A 19,106-nucleotide genomic window follows, 5' to 3' on the forward strand; every position below is an offset into this window, starting at 1 on the left:
TTTATTGTATTCATGATGAAGCATCAATATAACAGCATTTACTGATTTTCATGAAGAGGCAGCACAAACCCTGAACATTAATCAGACTTTCACTTCACATACACCACACCATACGCCCTGAACACTTAGCCCTCACTCCTCAGGTCTGCACATCGGGGTAGGGTATCCCGATTCTTGTTAGGATAGGGGAGTAAGATGAAGTGTCAGGGCTACGTGGTCCTCCAAAATCAGGTCTTTCAGAGTCACACTTCAAACCACAGAGAAGAGAAATCATCTGCAAGATCGCTGAACAACCAACAAAAGAAACCCGCAAATGTATTTTTGACGTTAATAAGGATATAAAGATTACGATAAGTACAGGGTGGGCATGAGGGGAGCTGAATGGGTCAAACAAACTCTGGACTTTCACCTGGGAGTCCACTGTTAGTTTCATGCGTGAAACCAAAAGTCAGTTCAGTTATTTTAAGGAAATCTTAGTGTGTCAGTATGTGTAGCATTCTCTACTAGTGACATACAGTATGTCAGGTGACGTTACATTAAGTTAGTAGCAACTGTGCTTGTTTTAAGTCAAACCGTGATGTTTTTATTAATAACCATGGACTCATGATGAGCGAACCTAAAAAAAAAACACTTTTCTTATGCTGTAAGTTTTTCAAAAAGATTGTATGCATTTAATGAGCAGAAACTGTAGATTTACTGTGAAAGCGCAAGTTTATTTTAATAAAAGCCATAATGCTTGAATGAGAGTAAACTGACGCGCCATCCTTGAACGTCCAAAACTGACAAAAGAGGATACCTAGTGCGTCATATTTTGACGTGTCGGTCAACTGACAAAGCGCTGATATTTCACAAGTTGGGATGACATTGTGTTGATTATTGCTGCTTTGTGCATGATGGTCCCGCATTTTGACATATTTCCATTTCCTATTGACGGCATATCACGTCAAAAATTTAACTTTAGTCCAGCAGTGAAGTTGCTGCACTTGTTTCTGCTTCTCTTATATCAGTGCAGACTGGCAGGGTAGCAGCTCGGGTTGATAACAGCACCGATAATCAGCTAATGAGAAGTGCTCTTCTGTAATGATGACTTGTTTAGATTGATGGTGCAAAAGTTGTAAACAAATCATACACATCCGTGCTTTTCTGTCTCCATTAGATAAACGGCAAATGTCACTGTTATTATTCCAAAACTGCAATAATCTGTTATCATAAACTCATCACTAACTGTTGTAACCGAGGAGCACCTGAGGGGCAGGGCAGAAACCAAAAACTGGATTCGGCTCAAAAGTCTAAACCCTCAAACATTGCTTCAAACAAATGAGGACACACACTCAAACTAGTCCTCACAAAGTAAGAGAAAACACACACACACACACACACACACACACACAAATGCACAGTCAGCTGTTACAGTGAGAGTGTGATGAGGGAGTGGAGGAGCAGAGGCCTCCAGATACACAGGATGCATTCGTCTCTTCCTCCTTATCTTTGCCTGCCATGTGTTTGTCTCAGTGTGAGTGTGTGTGTGTGTGTGTGTGTGTGTGTGTGTGTGTGTGTGTGTGTGCGCGCACAGGCTTATGAAATGAATGTGCCAGCTGAAGTAAATATCAATGTATATTTCTGCGTTAGTAGCCAACTGATTGTGTGTGGGTGTGTGCGGTATGTGCATTTGTAAATGTGTGTGTGCACATTCGTGTAAGTGTGTATGCTCTCTTCACATCTCCAAACTATGACAGAAATATTTGTGTAACCTATTTTAAACCCTGTGTGGTGGGTGTGTTTGTAGGTGTGTGTTTCTGTCTCAGCAGATCCTTCAAATACATCAAACACAGGCAGCTGAGAAACGTTAATACATCAGTTTGTTAATGCATCATTATTTAAAAAAAAATCACGGAAAATCATAAATATTTAAAATATTTAAGTGATTAACTAATTACGGCTGATCAAGTTATGTTTTTAAACTTTTTATCTTTAGATTTCCTCCCAGACAACTACCAGTCATTTTTTTCATATACATATTTTATAAAAGTATTAGAACTGAATATTTAAATAATATAGGGACTGTTTGTTATTTATAAGGGGGGGGGGGGTGCAAAAAGGGGGAGGCATGTCAAATAATTTTTAAGCACTGAGGGACTTATTTTCTTAAAAAATTTCGGGTTTTTTGTTTTTGAATTTTTTTAATTTGTGGTGATTTTTTTAAAAAAAAACATTTTGGCAAGTTTCTTTTTTCTTTTTTGCGATATTTGAAGAAATCATGTTGGGAGGCATGTTCTCTTCTTTTTCTAAATACAGCCAAAAAGTGTAAAAAAGGAAACTACTGTTGGATTTTCCAATTTCCAATGGTCCTTGAACACAGCATGTGTTATTACACAAGTTTGTGAAACAAAATTCCATGACTTTTCAAAAACTTTCATGTCATATACAGTTTTCAAAACTTTTCCAAGCCTGAAAATTACTATTTGCAAATTTCATAACTTTTCCAGGTTTTTCATTACAGTACAAACTCTGGCACATTGTCTTCTGGCAATCTGGTGGAAACCTGAAAGAGCGGAGGCTGTTACAGCAGCAGATTAACGTCCATGGTTTTGGAATGAGATGTTGTGATCACATATAAACGTAATACTAAACTGCCAACATACTTTGTTTGGATGTCCACGTACTTTCAAGTGTGTCAAGTGACACATGCATGTTTAAACATAAAAAAAGTCAAATAAAGTCAAAATAAAAAAAATAAATAAAAAAAGATTCCTGACAAATTCAACAAAGTTCTCTTGAGATTTTGAAAAAACCGACTAATCACCAAACAAAAGCGACATCAAACACAAAGCTCAACACATTATAAAACGACTAAATTAAACTTTCCCACATGAACCTCAGAACTGCCCGAGTCAACGTCCCCACATCACAGCTTCTCCCAGCGAGCTAATCAGGACAATTTCACAAACATTTAAGATTAACTGCCAGTTCAACGACTCAAACACAGTCGGATGAGGTTTTTTCACACGACAGCATGAGAAACTTCTGGAGGGTTTTTAACAGCTCTGCATAGTTTGACTTGACGCTCACAAGCAGCGCATTTCAGTCTGATGGCACTGCGGATCTATGATGTGGCCGTGACAGAAAGACACTCACATCTCCAAAAACCAAAACAACAACGCAACAGTAACGAGAACTCCATCATCAAAACACACACAAACTGATTTATAGCAGCATATCACATGAAGGCAAATCATTTCTATTTTACTCTTTAAAAATCAGCCATTCTCAGGAGATGTGCAGTATATTTCATATATTCTGAGTGGTTATTCATAGCGTGTACAGCGTCATATTTGGAGAAAATGTGTCTAATCAAAACAGTCAAACTTATGAATGTTTTGTGGTGCTGCTAAAGGGTCAGTTCACCCAAATAAACATGTTGGAAGGAATATTTTCTTTTTAAAAAAAATCACCACAATGACACAGTTTCTCACAGCCAGTCACTAAAAAAATCTAAAAATTGTTGAGATTTCAAATTTCCGATGGATATCATGTTTAGGGTTTTGGCCAAAATCTCAAAACATGAGCTAAAAAAAAAAAAATGACACAACCGGATACAAACAAGAGACAGTTACCTCACTGTAATTAGGCTGAGGTGATGAAGTGTTATTTATCAATCTAGATTGTTTTGATGTCAAGTCAAGTAAATTCAATTTATAAAGCTCGTTATCACAAAACACAGTTTGGCTCAGAGGGCTTTACAGCATACGACACCCCCCTGCCCTCGGACCCTCACACCGTCTAAGGAAAAACTCCCCCCAAAAAACCCTGTACCGGGGGAAAAATGAAACCTCAGGAAGAGCGACTGAGGAGGGATCCCTCTTCCAGGACGGACAGACGTGCAATAGATGTCGTAAATGACAAATAAATTCTCTGCTCGTTAAGTGCATAAAGTCTCTTTTCAAAATAAACTTAGAAGTAAGTTAAAAAACTGTTTTTTCTGGGATTTTTCCTCTGAGGTTTAGGCAACAAAAGAATCTGGTTAGGTTTAGAAAAACACATAATAGTTTCACTTATAAAAAGTAAGCTTGTTGCTAATGTAATATAAAGTCACATAAGTCATTTGCATAGTATGCCACACATACTAGCACACTGTATCATTATCAAAACGCTCAAGTTGACGCTGCCGAATCGTGCTTTTGTTGATCTTTATGCACCTGTATTTGCCAGGATAGTCAACAAATGCAACCTGCCAGGTCGTCTCATACTGACGCTGACGGGGTCTCCGTGCGTTGGTGTGTGACGCCGACGAGCCGCTGACCAGGAGGCAGAATTTGAAGAGTCAGGAGTGAGACCTGGAGGAACCGAGGTTATATTTAGCAACAGACACGTATATTGTCTCTTTGTTTCCTATATTATTACTGAGATTATTCCATCAAACCTCTCCATCACAATAACTTTAATTCCCTTTATTTCCTTTAAATAACAGCAGGTCCACTCCGTCTCTTGTGCGTCGCCGAGAAACGTCTCCAAACACATAGATGAAGACTCAACTTTCAGTGTGCAATGTTTATTTTCACAAATGCACAACCACCAATCAGGACATAAAGCAGCAGTGTTACTGATGTATGTGGTCTGTGCTGGAGCCAAGTTCTTTAGTTTAAAGCCAAACATGATACTCACAGAGCAGAGCGGGGCTCAGCGGGGGGAGGGGGAAGAAAACGGAGTGTGGGAGAGGAGGATAAGGCTTCTGAAACATTTACAATTACAAATACAACTGAAATGCAGAAACAGAAAGAGTTCAAACAAAAAGAAAGTAACAAAACGGATGGAAAAAGACGATGAAAAAGCAGTTTAAGAAGGCTGGAGGACAGTTGTTGGGAAACAGAGAGAGTCCCGGAGGGAGAGCAGAGAGAAAGACAGAGATCTGAGCTGAGAAAGGGGGATGATTTAGTGGACCGAGAGGACGTTAAGAAGAGTCACAGGGAGGGAAAGAAGGAAAATGACAGATCAGAGATGACAGAGAAAAGAGGAATAGACTTTAAAAAAGAAAGAGACAGAAGAGTGGGATGAAAGGAGAGGCAAAAAGAGAGAGAGCTACAGCTACAGATAAGAAATTAAGAACGACAAGTGCTGAAGGAGGGAGAGAGGCAGAACGTGAGAAAGAAAGAGAGAAAAAAGACAGACACAAAGAAAGAAAGAAAGATGGACAGACAGAAAGATAGGAAAAGGGTCGACAAACAGAGACAGACAGACAGAAACAAGGACAAAGAAAGAGACATAACAAAGACAGACATAAAGTAATTATGATAAACGGAAAAAGGGACAGAACAAAAGAAAGACAGAAAACAAAATAAAGTTAGAAAGACAGACAGAAGAAATTAGGACAAAAGACAGAAAGAATGAAAGAAAGACAGAAAGAACGAAATAAGAAAGACAGAAAGACAGCCAGAAAGCAAGCAAGAAAGATAAAATTAAGTCAAAAAGACAGAATGAAAGAACAACAGAACAGGACAGAAAGAAAGAAAAAATAAATTAAGAAATCAAGACAGAGACAGTCAGAAAAAGCAGAAAAGACAGACAGATAAAAACAAGAATGATGGCAGGAACAGTGAGAAGGAAAGAGGTGAAGAAAATGAGCAGAAGCTTGGGTACATTAATTGAGGCTGACTAAGAGAAAAAAAGCAAATTGTCAGAGTGGGAAGTGCTGAAAGAGGAGGAGAGAAACACAGAAAAAGGGAGTGGAGACAAAGCTGAGAGGAGGAGAGGAAAAGAGAGGCAGAGCTGGAAAAGAGTGAAACACAGAGAGAGAGAGAGAGAGAGGGAGACGACAGGAGGGGAACTTAATTCACTGCTGTGTTTTCAGTCTCTCTGACGTCGCTGTGAAACCCTCTCGAGCTGCTGCTGCTGAGCACTGAATGCTATCAGGAGCGAGCAGGCAGCTGCCAAACCCACCGCTGTGTGTGTGAGCGTGTGTGTGTGAGCGTGTGTGTGTGTGAGTGTGTGTGTGTGTGTGTGTGTGTGTGTGTGTGTCAGTGTTGGATATGACTCGTCCGCTGGGGCAGCTTTTTGGTGTGGAGGACTCGGAGTGACAGTTGGGAATAACCGGTTTCTCATCCAGTCAGGTGAGTTTAATACGCTTTTAATGCTCTTGATGGGTCATTTGGAGTTTTATTATGTGTAATTAAGGCTTAAATTTATACATGGAGGAGAAAGTTTGGTCCCTTGGGCAGAAGAGGTCCCTGTTTTGGGGGTTTGAACCTGTGACCTTTTGGTTAATTTATGCATGAACTAAGAAACTAAAATAATAATATTTATAGCCCTTCTTTTTGTTGCACCACTGGGAAACATGAGGGAGATTTTCTATAAAGGCAGTTTAAAATCCTCAAAAAATTGTTGATGCAAATATTTTAAAAAGTTATTTTTTTTGATGTATATACAGTAGCTTTAAATGCCAGTTTAAAGACAAATTCTCTAATCTTTGCATTGAAATAAAACTGATAAATTTGTAGTTTAAGTGATTTCCATGATAACATTTAGAGGGAAACAAACAGCTGGTTGTTGAAGTGCAGCTTTGTGTCAAAAAAATGTAGTTTAAGTTGAGTTTTTATACAAAGGTGAGCATGAGTTAAGTGGATGAAAACAGAGCAGAGATGCTGTTCTGCAGGTTTGGGACCTGCGTGTTGCTGGTCTGAACCTCAGTGTCGCTGAGCTCAGTCAGCTGCATCACCGACAAATATCAGCTGTGAGCTGCTGTTAGTGCTGGATGAGGTGTTTTACTTTGCTGTGTCAATGCTGTTCACTTTAAGATACAACTTCTACAGGGTTCATATACATTTTTACCAATTAATTTCCATGACTTTGAGCCAGTTTTTTAAGACCATACATTCTCAACCATCTATACTCCTTATCGATTCTTTTTCATTATCATATAATAGCTTTTTTATGTTTTAAAGTATATATTATTTGAAAAAAATTATTAATCAGAACAGGACTAGAATTGAATATTTAAATATAACTTAGGGACTGTTCATTATTTCTGAGAGGGGACGGGGTGATGCAAAAAAAAAGGGGGGGGGGGCAACTCAAAAATTTTTTTTTTTTGTCTTAGGAGATACTCAAGATACTCAAGATAACCCACAGTATGGTCTGTGGGTTATCTTGAGTATCTGGATCATACTGCTAAATTTTTCAAACGTATGTTTTTGGCACTTTGAAGGCAAAAAAGGGCAAATTTCTTTACAGCCAGTATCTCCAACACTCAGCAGCTCTCACCTAAACAATGTAGATTAATAGCGATAAAGCCAAGAGGAAAAAATTGGCATTTTTTGATGTGGGTTTAAGTGTCCCTCTAAGGTAAGATATCAGAGAACACGTCTACATGTGCTGCAACAACCTGATTACCCCAAACCAACAATTACAAGCAGCTGGTCAGTAATCAGATTACTCCTGGGGCTGGCATCCTTTCAGCTGGAGAAACTGACTTTTAGACAGATTTGGTTTTTCAATTTTAATTGTTTCAGATGAAAGAGAAAACCACGTTAGGTTTTCTGTTTCTCCTGCTGCACTGCTGTCAGGGATCCCTTTTCAGACGTCTTTAATCCTGCAGTCGCTTAAATACATGTTTAACACCAGAAATGGTGTTTCTCCAACATAATCTATCTCTTCTATCAGCTAAAACATCTCGCTGTGTTTCTTTGTAATCTCTTCTCTCAACGTCTCTTCTGATTGTTTGTGTGCGAACTCTTCCCTCTTCCTCTCTTTCCCCCCCCCCCCCCCCTTGTTGGACGGTGGTTTTGCTCTTAGAGCCAGATGAGCGTCAGTTTCTCATGAACCCCCTCAGTGAGTGCAGCTCAAACTGACGAGCTGCCAGAGAAAACATCAACACAACAAGCGGGGTCAGGATCTGCTGTTCACTCACCCCTCACTCTCCCCACCGCTTTCTCTCCCCCCTTCATCTCCTCTGCACCCCTTCTGTTTCCCCCTCCGTCTTTTCTCTCACAACTTGTACTCTTTAGTTCGTTTTTATGTTAGTTTAGAGTGCTGCTATAGTTCAAGGTTCCCCAAGTTCAGACTTCTGTCAAGTTCAATTTGTACTCTTGCACAGTGTGTGTGTGTGTGTGTGTGTGTGTGTGTGTGTGTGTGTGTGTGTGTGTGTGTGTGTGTGTGTGTGTGTGGGTGTGGTGTCTAGGCAGTAGTGGGGGGTTTTGGCTACGTGGGTCATCAGCTGGTCTCAGTGGGAGGTCACTGGTGCAATTGTGGTTAAATTAAATGCTAACACTTGTCACTGAGAAAAGTGTGTGTTTGTGTGTGTGTGTGTGTGTGTGTGAGGTGACGGACAATAAGAAAGCCCACAGAGTTATTCAGTGTGAAGTGTTAATCTGTTCCACATTCGCCGTCTAACTGTAAATGCTTCAGACGTCTCAACAATGGTTTCATCAGAGCCGAGGATGGCGACACGTTACAAGCGAAAGCGACCATTACGAGATTAATAAAGTTCTTCTTTGCGGTTTAATGAAGCGTGCGGTGCAGACGTATAGTATTGTGTTCATGGTTTTATTGTCACTGTGATACGCATTGACTGCTGTTGTGCAGGAGAGGAACTCTCTGCACAGTAATAATAAAGTGTGCGACTGCTTTTGAAAAGACGGATGACACGGTGGATTAAAGCAACATCATTCGACATTTTTTTCTTAAGATAACAACATGGTGATGGTACATTGACTTGTAATAGGATGAATGGTGCTCCTTTCATTTCCACTCTGTGCCTCCAATGCCAGTTTTTGGACTGTGTAATTTTGGTAAGCAGGTTGGATCACCAAAGCATAATGCGTTACAGCACAAGCAAGCTCGGCTGTTTGGCACTGTTCTGTTTAGTTTTCTCAATGCTTCTTCTGTATGTAAGTGATTATAATGTTTTCTTTTGATACTCTGTAAGTGGACAGTTTTAAAAAAAGAAAAAGAAAAGCTGAAGAGACTGAAACGGAAGTTCACAGAGGAGGCAAATAAGAGAAAAACTGAGTGACCGAATAAGAGGCTGGACAAGAGTGAACTCAAACAGTTTACCCACTAAAATTATAGTGTGTATGCAGGTCACTTAAATTTTAAAAACAAGCTCCTTTTCCATTGCCAATAGTATAGAGCTGTGAACCTGGCTCTGCAGCAGAGCAGTACGGGTTTCTTATTTGTTTTTCATTGGTGTGTCACATTTAAAGTCACGGACAGGCCAGAAAACAAGTTAGTAGACATTATAAAGCAGCATGGAGGCCAGTGACAATGTTACAGTGGTTGCTTCTTTTTTGTATCTATTACTTATTCTGTCTCTCAAACTCAGAAAAAACTAAATTTGAACTATGTTCGAGCACTGCTTGAACAGTGACAGATGTCGACCGAAGTTCCAGCTGATGAATATAACTCAATTCAAACTTTTTATAAAGCTCATTATCACAAGTCACAATTTGCCTCTGAGGACTTTACAGCATACAACATCACTCTGTCCTCAAACCCTCACAGCAACTAATTTACCAAAAAAATAAAATTTAACGGGAAAAAAACCTTAAGAAGAGCAACTGAGGAGGGATCCCTCTTCCAAGACAAACAAACCTGCAAAAGATGTCTTAAACAACCACAGAATTACTGCAGATAACAAAACGATACACAGGAAAGAGAGAGTGAGGGAGAGATAGAGACGGGTAGAGATGCACAGCAAAAATAATACTAAAATAAAAAAATGTATAAATGTAATTTATGATAGCGTGTAATATTACGTGCAAATATTGTACTTTATGTATATGGAAATATCAATCATTTGTGTATAATAATAGTGGAGGTATGATTGATACCTGCTACAGTACTGCATTTCCATTAAATATAAAAGTCAGATGTAAGTGGGTGTTAATGGGGGTTTCGTTCAGTGGGAACGGGGCTTTACGAACAAATTCATGCAAAATTCTTAAACCGTCCTGACATAAGTTGTAGTGATGTGTCTCAACGGGAGAGCAAAATAAATCTGAATGCAGTGTATATCCCTGTCAGTGTTATTAATGAAGGATTGCAACAGTGGGCGTAGCCTGATGGATGATGGGGAGCACTTAGCAAACTATGTAAATGGACTAAAAGAAAAAGTTAGCACTACTTCAACTAGAAAACAAACCTTCTGTCATTCTTTTGTTACGTTAGTGTTCATCTCCTGAGTCACAATAAATAAAGCTAAATAGAGTCATATTTGTGTAAAACCCTGTAATATGGCTGTCAGTCATCGTGGCTCTTTGGCTTCTGATGTATCCACTGCTTCCAGCTCCCTCAGTTTGCCACTGCGTGTTGGTGAAGTTGTTTATCTGGATAAATCCTGCTGTTTATATCAGTGGCTATGGATACATGCACACCAACATTCCCATTATTCAGAATATGACAATATTGTGAATGTGATGCAGGTCACGCAAGCAGCATAATCAGTTTTAATATTCTGAGTCAGCCATTTTCCAAAATTGGCATTTTCCAATTAAAGACATGTGGGATACTCCAGTCTTATTCGGGCTTTAGGAGCATTATTTGGGCATGCCTACAGCCAATTCAGAATATCCATCTCAGCTGAGGTTTTTCTGTTTTTGTTTATGGTCTGCTCTGTGTGTTGTTATGGATATCTTTTACACAAACCAACTTGCAAACAGTTTACAAGGCTAGGGTAGATTTGCATGCACAAAAACCCTCATTTCTGGTCAGAAGAAGAAACACACCTGCTTTTAAATATTATGAAAGACTTGGATATCAACAGGAGTTTGGACACGTGTAAATATCGCAATGCTGACCTTTTCAAAAAGGGAGGCTGAGCTCACACAGTCCAACAAACACTGCTATGAAACTGTGAAAAAAAATCCTATCTTGATTCAACAAAGCAAAATGACGAGCAGCTCCAGCCATTCTACTTTTCCACATTTCGACGTGATAAATGAACTATTAGGGCTGGTTATCAGAGTATGCACAGCTGCATGTAAACAGGAGTATTAGTGATTATTCTTTTACATGTAAACAGCTGAGCAGGAATATAGTCTTTTTCAGAGTAAGGACAAAAACCAGAATATTTTGTGCAAGTAAATGTAGTCAGTGTTCAGTGCATATACCTGCATTTATGAGTGTGTGTGTATGTGTGTGTGTGTCTGCCTGCATTAGGTGAAACAGCTGTTGGATGAATCATCTCTTAAAGAGGTGTGATACATGTACTTATCCAAGGTGGCTGCTGTGTGTGTGTGTGTTTGTGTGTGTGTTTGTGTTTTTGTGTGTGTGTGTGTGTGTGTGTGTGTGTGTGTGTGCACACGTGTGCGTGCATGTCTGCGTGCATGTCTGCGTGTGTGTATGTGTGTGTGTGCATGCACGTGCAGATTTACAGCCTCTGTGAGTTATAGCAAAAAGCTCATCCTGTCAACAGAGCAGCTCTATTCCCCGATGCCCTCAACTCAATTTGTTATCCTTAAAGACACACACACACACACACACATACATACACACACACACACACACCTGTGCTGCTTCCAATTAGTCACATGACATCATCCAACGACCACTTTACCCACACACACACAGACACAGAGACACACACACACACACACACAGACACACACACAGAGCTTATCTTGCCCCACACTTTGTGACCTTCAGGTCCACAAACTCTCTGGAGAAATGATGAACTGAGAGAAAAATCCACAGCAGGATGAAATCCACTCCTGCTGCTCCACATGAGAACTTTCTGAAACTTTTTCAAGACAGGATCATTTAAGTGTTTTATTTTTGGCAGATAAAGCACCATAACGTTGTTCATTTGCTAACAAATTACACTGATTATCAATTGCGGGAAGTGATCCAGCAGAACAGATGTGATGGAAGTACTGTACTGAGACTGATTAACTGAAGTCACGTGTTAAATTCTTTCCAGATAAATCTGTGGAGGTGATGGAGCAGGTTTGGCTCCTGAAAAACTGCCGTGGTTAGTTTGAAGTTTGTAACCTGTGAGTAAACCTGCTGCTGGAAGAGCGACAGTGAAAGATATTACTGATTGAGTTGATTTATGTGTGGTATTTAAAGTTCCATAATCTATTTTGTAAAATATTTTGTTGGTGTATCGGCCTTCATCCATTTGCTTCTCCTAGTTTCTCTTCATATTTCCAGACTATAAAACCTTTCAGAGAATTTTGAATTTGTTGTTGTTCTACGTTGCGAGCTGAACACATGGGAATTATTGGGAAAAATACTTTTCCAATAACGCATTGTTTTTGCTTTCCTGAGATGATAGATTTGAGACCTATTGTATTATGACATTCATCAATCTATATTGTTTTGGTGTGCATTGCTAAGTGCTGGAGATATTGGCCACAGAGCTGTCTGCCTTCTCGCTAATATAATGGAACTAGATGGCACTCAGCTTATGGTGCTAAAAGTGCAAAACAAAGTAAACATTTGAAAAACTCAAAAGCAATGTCTCTTACCAGAAATCATGACCTGGTTACTCAAGATAATCCACAGACCTTGTTGTGAGCAGTTTCAAGTGGGAACTATTTTCTTGGTACTGAACTACACAGGCTGAGTAAAGAAGGAAGCGGTTGTTAAAACACGGGACTTTCCTGTGACTCTTTCAGAACTGTGTGAACTAGGAATGAACTTGGAGTCATTTTAAAATAAATTGTCACCATGTTTCTTTTCTTAAATTTAACCAAAATAACTTTATATAAGTATGTAATACCTTTCAGGGAGCGCTAATTCGCAAAATATAACAGCTGTTGTGCGTGCATTTTTCTTGTACATGGAAACGTTAAACTAAACCTACCAACTCCTCCACCTCGCAAACGAAAGCATACATCTACCAAAAGCTCACCAAGCACCACACAGCTAGCTAACGTTACAGCTCAGCTGAGGAGGACGCCATTAATGTTTACATCTCATGTTGTCACGAGAGTCTCATCCACGAGTAGATGCATGCGTCCTTCAATACTAACACGTATTACTAATGACTAATATTTTTGACACCACACTTAATCTGGAACGTAAACGACACTTTCTGAGGTAGAAATTTTAACTTCTTAAGGATCAGAACATGTAACTTGAATGTAAATAAGGTGCCACAGTGCGTAAAAACACATTAAATAGAGCCTGTTTATAGTAGGAGGATCCCGCGGCCCCGACTACAGAGGTCCGGAGTAAGCCCCAGTGTCCACAAATGGCTTCTGCCTTCAGCTTAAAGGAGGGTTAAAATGAAGCACGACAAAGTCTCTTCTTCTATGGTGTCATTGTCCACCATGAAAACTCCAGCTGGTGACCCAAAGAGGTCAAAAAACACTCAGTGTGCACAGAGATTGGCGCTTTAGTTTTGCTCTGAGAGCAGTTCATACAGTTGTTCAAACACAAATATTCTCAACAGTCAAAACTCATTTCCTGTTGCTCCTTTCAGAGGAAATCATCAGGGCTGATGTCCAGTGTTTGTGTCATCACTTCCTCAGGTTTCTCTTACATAATGACTGGACTTTTTTTCATGTAGGTACAAAAACAAACCAGTGTGAGGTTCGACAATATAGTATTTTGATTCATTACAAGTAACTGAAAGGAAAGCTTTGATTTTTTTATTTTCCCATGTTTTTGTTTGTTATGGTTTGTTATGGTCTTCCTGCAATAAGTCAACCTGTGAGACTTAAAGGGGACCTTCACTTATTTTCAAAATGTACACATTAGTCCTAGGGTCTAAGACAGTCCAAAAAATATTGATAAAAATGCAAAGCTACCTTCCAAATACAAATACAGAGTTACAAAACTAAAATTTGTGATGTCATAGGATATACAGTCTGGGGCTGCTCTGTAGACACTGAATGGTGAAAGATTGCTTAAATCGGTGTGAGCTGTAAATTCATCACTGTGCAGAGTTTCCTCCCTCTGTGCTGCTGCCTGAATGTCTGCAGCTCCCTGTACCAAAGAGTAGCGTAAAAGTCAAGAGCACTCACTCCACCTAAAACATGGAACCAAAATGGCCCCAGAAGCACACTGACCAGCAAAAAAAGAGAAAAAAAGACTGGTCAACTTAAAGGATTCTCAGTGGAATAAGGGGTATCCGACTAATGATTCAAATCTCCAGCTTTCAAGGGGCAGCTCTACCACAATGTGTCATTTTAATGTGTCAGTTTTATATGTAACGTTTTAATTAGTGAGCCCTGTGGTGGATTTTGTTACCTTATAACTGTCTCCTGGCTTTATAGCTTTATATGTGGCTGACAGACATAAAACTGGTATTGATCTTCTCATATAATACTCTGCAAGAAAATAAATTAACTTAAAGGGATAGTTCATCAAAAAATGAAAATTCATTTATTATCTACTCACCCTCAAGCTGATACAAAGTCAGGTGAAGTTTCATAGTCCACAAAATGCTGCCAGAGTTTCATTGGGAAAATGTGTTGCACTCATCTCTCAAACAACTGAAGCAAAGCAGATTCAAATGTTAAAAAAAACATTAAAAAAAAACACAAAATGTCTCCAGACTGCTCGTTCAAAGTCATCCAAGTGTCCTGAAGCTCCAACATGCCAGGTTGTTTTGAAAAATGTCACTGGCGACATGATTTTAGGCTCGTTGTAGCCGGTAGCTCCTGGTGTGGGAGTCGTGTTCACTTATGCTGCGCTCACGGTATCTGCACATCATATATGTTTCTATGTTTGGGGGAGGCTTCCAGGTAGCAAGTAAACACTGGCGTGTAGATAACGCAAGCTCTCGCTGGTCTCAAGCACAGTGCACAAACGTAAATGTGGCTCCCACACTCGGAGCTACAGGCTACTAAAAGGCTAAAAGTGTGACACCAGTGACGTTTTTCAAAACAACTTAGCACATCGCTGCTTCACGACACTTACTTACTTTGGACGAGGAGTATGGAGACATTTTGTGGTTTCACTTTTCTTTTCTTTTTTTTACATTTTAATTCTGGACACCATTTGCCTCAATTCTCCATGGGAATCTCCGGCAGTGTTTTGTGGATGATAAAATTTCACCCAACCGGTATTAAGGTGAGTAGATAATGATTCAATTTTCATTTTGGGGTGAACTATCCCTTTTATGTCCAACTGCTGCTTTAAGATGTCTTACCATCAAACCCTGGCAGAGGACAGGTCAGAGATCCTTTGACGTCAGATTTCAATAAAACAGAAGAAAAACAATACCTCAGCTCTGAAAACTTAAAGCTCAGGCTCTGTATGCTAACCAGTTTACCATAATTTGTCATGAGTGTTTTAAGGGATTATCAGACAGTTTTATTCAGCATAAATACTATATCTTGGTAGATGCTGACGGTCACAGTATTCTAAAAACATCTGAATTTGCAGGTAAAGATCTCAAAATGTGTTTCACATCAATGAGAACAATAACACACTGAAGAGTGGGAGTGATTTCTTTTTCAAATGGTGGATATCAGATTTTTGGAAGGAAACATTTCCATTGTTCCACGACTGCCGCTGTGAAAAATATGTTTTTAGTTTTTTAAGTGGGAGTGATGACAGACGCAGTTTTTTCCTATTAGAAGACATAAAGAGACTTTTGTGTCAGGCCTCTCGGGTACTACCCACTCCCTTACTGGTTTAATCAGCTCAACTGGTCCATCAACTGGTCCTGGTCCTGGATGTACAAACACATCTGAGGGTCGCATCTCTCCATCGTTTAACATTCAGTTTAAGAGGACACAAAACCAGAAAAAAGAAAATAAAAGGAAAATGAGGTTGTAACAACTTCTACTTCATTATAAGACGTTTATAACTGTGATGTTTTCATTTTCAGGTGGAAAAGTTTCTTTATCCAAAAGTGTTTCAGCTGCCTAAAACTGTTATGTTTTCAAATTAAGAGCCTGTGGAAACGACGTGAAAGTCATTTTAATGTGTCGTTTATTAGATTTAGGGTTTCCTGAGCAGTCAGACACAGTTGGCACATTGTATTTTTTCAGTGTTCACAGCCACTGAGAGGTGCCTCTGTCTCTAACATATTTCCTGTCACAATTCAGAGCTCTGCGCTGCCCAATAAAGCAAGAATGCAGTGAAAGTCTGTAAAATACACTCTCTATTTATGATCCTCTGTCTTATATTTAGGAGGAGGCTCTTGCCCCTTTCAGAACAAGTATTGTTGACCTAAATTACCATTAGCTTATATTTGCCGGCAGCAGTTTGAAACAGTTGAAAATGATTACTGGATCTGCAGTGATGAAACAGCCAAAACTGAGGAGTGTCATTACAATTTAAGGTAATTAAATCTTTTGTAAGTGAGGGTGTTGTTGGGACCTAAAATAGCACGCTGTTGTCCCAGAAATAAATCTTTTCATAAGAACCCTTAACCAATATTTCATGTTTTCCAGTGGTGGAATATAACTAATGCCTGATTTAGACTACATGACTTAAGCCCTTGTTTTACACAGGAGTTTTTAGAGCTCAGAGCATCAAATCAGAAGCAAATCGGCATCGGCTTGGCACTCACAAATCAGTACTTGATTGTTGTATGTGAAACTGTTTAAAGATGCGATCTGCAAGGCTCATCACGGACGCTCCCCAGATATATAGCATACTAAATATCAGGACCTGTCGGGTTGACAATTGGTGAGCTACAGTCAATGAGAGCGCAGGACACTGGTTGAGGACAGAGAAAGGAGAAGAGAAGGTGGAACTATTGCCCACAACGTCTCTGTAACTTATTGGCCAAATAACTTACTTGGAACGTTATTTTGTCACTTCTTTGATATTTTCCATTAAGGATCCCCCAGCTCTGGGTTGTGGTTTGACTTGCTTATCACATAGGGTACTTATCAGGGATTGCTTTCTGTAGGGTGTGCCCCCGTGACCCTTTTCTGGTGACCCTTGGAGTGACCTGGCCACCCTCAGCTGGGAACCACTAGTTAACTGTTTATAAAGTAGTTCAAACTGCTTTAACACTGATGCATCAGTATTAAATCTAACAATGTCAGGTAGAATAATATGAGTTACACAGGACATTTTATTACAAACAAATACTTTTTGCTTTTGATACTTTAAGTGCTGCTGATAATACTTTTACTTAAATAGGACTTTGAATTGACTTTAAGTTAAAGGTTTTTATTAAAATAAAACAGAAGATGTTAAAAATATGTGAGCACTACTCCCACCACTGATGCTTTCTGTCTGTCCAGAAATAAGCCACTAAATTTTCCTTTAAGTGTGGTTCTTACGTAAGCTTTTGTCTATTTGCAGAAGGAGAAAATATTAGTTTAACAGAATCGTTACATGTACTTGACAGTCCATTCAGTAAATCGCAGTCCGCGGGGGTCCATTCAAATAACACAGAGTCAGTCTGCCTCTTTCACCTCTTTAAAAAATTAACTATCAAATAAACCACAGCGCAGGAGAACACATTTTATCATTTGATTGCTACTTTTATTTTACTAGCTAAATATGTTTGGGGAATATAAATAAATCTTTTGAAATATGTGTTTTCTAATCAAACTGCCTACTTTAGTTTTAGACATTTTAACTACTTTGTTGCCATTTGTATTTTCATATCTGACTATTTTATTTTTCTATAACTCAGTTTAAGACTTTTGAATAGTTAAACTTTCCAGGGTAGTTTCCATAAAGCCCACTGAGACATGTTTGATTTTTTTTTTTCTTTTTGAGTAGGAATGGTTTTTCCTTTGCAAAGCAGGAAGCAGCCGTAGTCAATGATTTCACTTGCTTTATCTCATATATAAGTGCACTAATTTACAGAAAACTTTAACAACGATGCATTTATTTTTTGTACTGGCTGTATAGCTGCACACCCCATGAGGGTTTTCTGCGATTATGTGTACACTGATGAACAAGGCACACTTTTATTCACAGTGCAGAGCAGCACTTTGGGTGTTATTGCTGTAATAAATCAGATGTTGGTCTCTATTTACTTTAGCAGGCTAAAGACACTTGTTTGAAATACACTAGATAATTAATCTTTTTAATCTAGTTTCACCTAATCTTTGAGTAAAGCACATTTTAATTTTTCATTGTTTTATTGTCATTGCAATGTCACATTGTCAAAGACGCAATGTTGCACTCAGGGATTTTTTGAGTTATTTGAAAGAGAGCATCAGTAGAAAACTACTTTAAAATGTAACTATCACTTTTTTTGTTGTTGCCTTATGTGTTCATGTCAATGTTCAATTTGTTGTAAAAGCTGAGTTTTAGCACTGTACTGTAAACTGAGTACAGTTTAATACTGCTTATTTATTGCAAGTAACTATTGTGACATTTTCGCATATGGCATCTCATACTCATTATATCATGCAGCCCTACTTTTACTTTCCCTTCCTGCCTGAAAAACACTGTGGTTAATGTGTGATTATGTTGAGGCACACAAACCACTTGGTTATGGCTAGGAAGAAATGTTTTGGCTTAAAATAGCCAGTTTTGGTGGCACAATTCCTGGTGGAAAAACAGCAACGGGTTGTCAAAAAGGACCCCTTTTTGGTGGCTAAAAAACCCTGGTAGATACACTGATGACTCATTAAAAACAGTTTTTCTGTTTTTTGTGGGCTGCAGCTTGGCAAGCGTCCTGCTCACGCGCCACACCAGCCACCATCCCCTCCACCTCCTGATGACAATGTCAGCTCATACTCAGTCACTTTGAAACCTTTAGTACAGTACACATGAAATCTCTCACTGTGCACACACATTTGAGTGAAGTCTTATTCTAGTCCTCACTGCATTGCATTGCTTTATTCACTTTGCAATTATTGTACTAACACAGATATGTATGATATGTTTTATACATGTTATATTTCATCCCTGTATTTAACCTTTTGCACTTTTTAAGATTTGAGATAGATTTTTCCTCACGTGATTTTTTCTCACATACATATTAAATGGCATTGTTGGAAGGAGCCAGAGATCTATAACTTTCATTGCCAACGATTACATACATGTGTGACATGCATGACAGGACCTCACACGCAGGCCAGAGAGTCACACACGCATCAGTACACACTTTGAGGTCAAACTCTGAGAGTTCATCCAGGCTCCATGTGGATCTACAGGCCCCACGAGTCCAATCTGAAACAACACACTGACGCTGCAACACTCCACCGCCTTCACCAGGCAACCAGCCAGGGTCAAAGGTC

General features: G+C 39.2%; 1 protein-coding gene across 1 annotated transcript in view; it reads left to right on the plus strand.

The window, feature by feature from the left end:
• The first annotated feature begins 5,811 nt into the window (after nt 1-5,811).
• The window catches only part of ripor3 (RIPOR family member 3), a 65,388-nt gene continuing 52,093 nt past the window's right edge, over nt 5,812-19,106 (plus strand). The window contains exon 1 of the mRNA XM_042493936.1: nt 5,812-6,104. The gene's annotated coding sequence lies outside the window, so the exon portion shown is untranslated. The remainder of the gene's footprint in view (nt 6,105-19,106) is intronic.

This window comes from Plectropomus leopardus, chromosome 2, assembly GCF_008729295.1.
Source record: "Plectropomus leopardus isolate mb chromosome 2, YSFRI_Pleo_2.0, whole genome shotgun sequence".
Classification (NCBI taxonomy): domain Eukaryota; kingdom Metazoa; phylum Chordata; class Actinopteri; order Perciformes; family Serranidae; genus Plectropomus; species Plectropomus leopardus.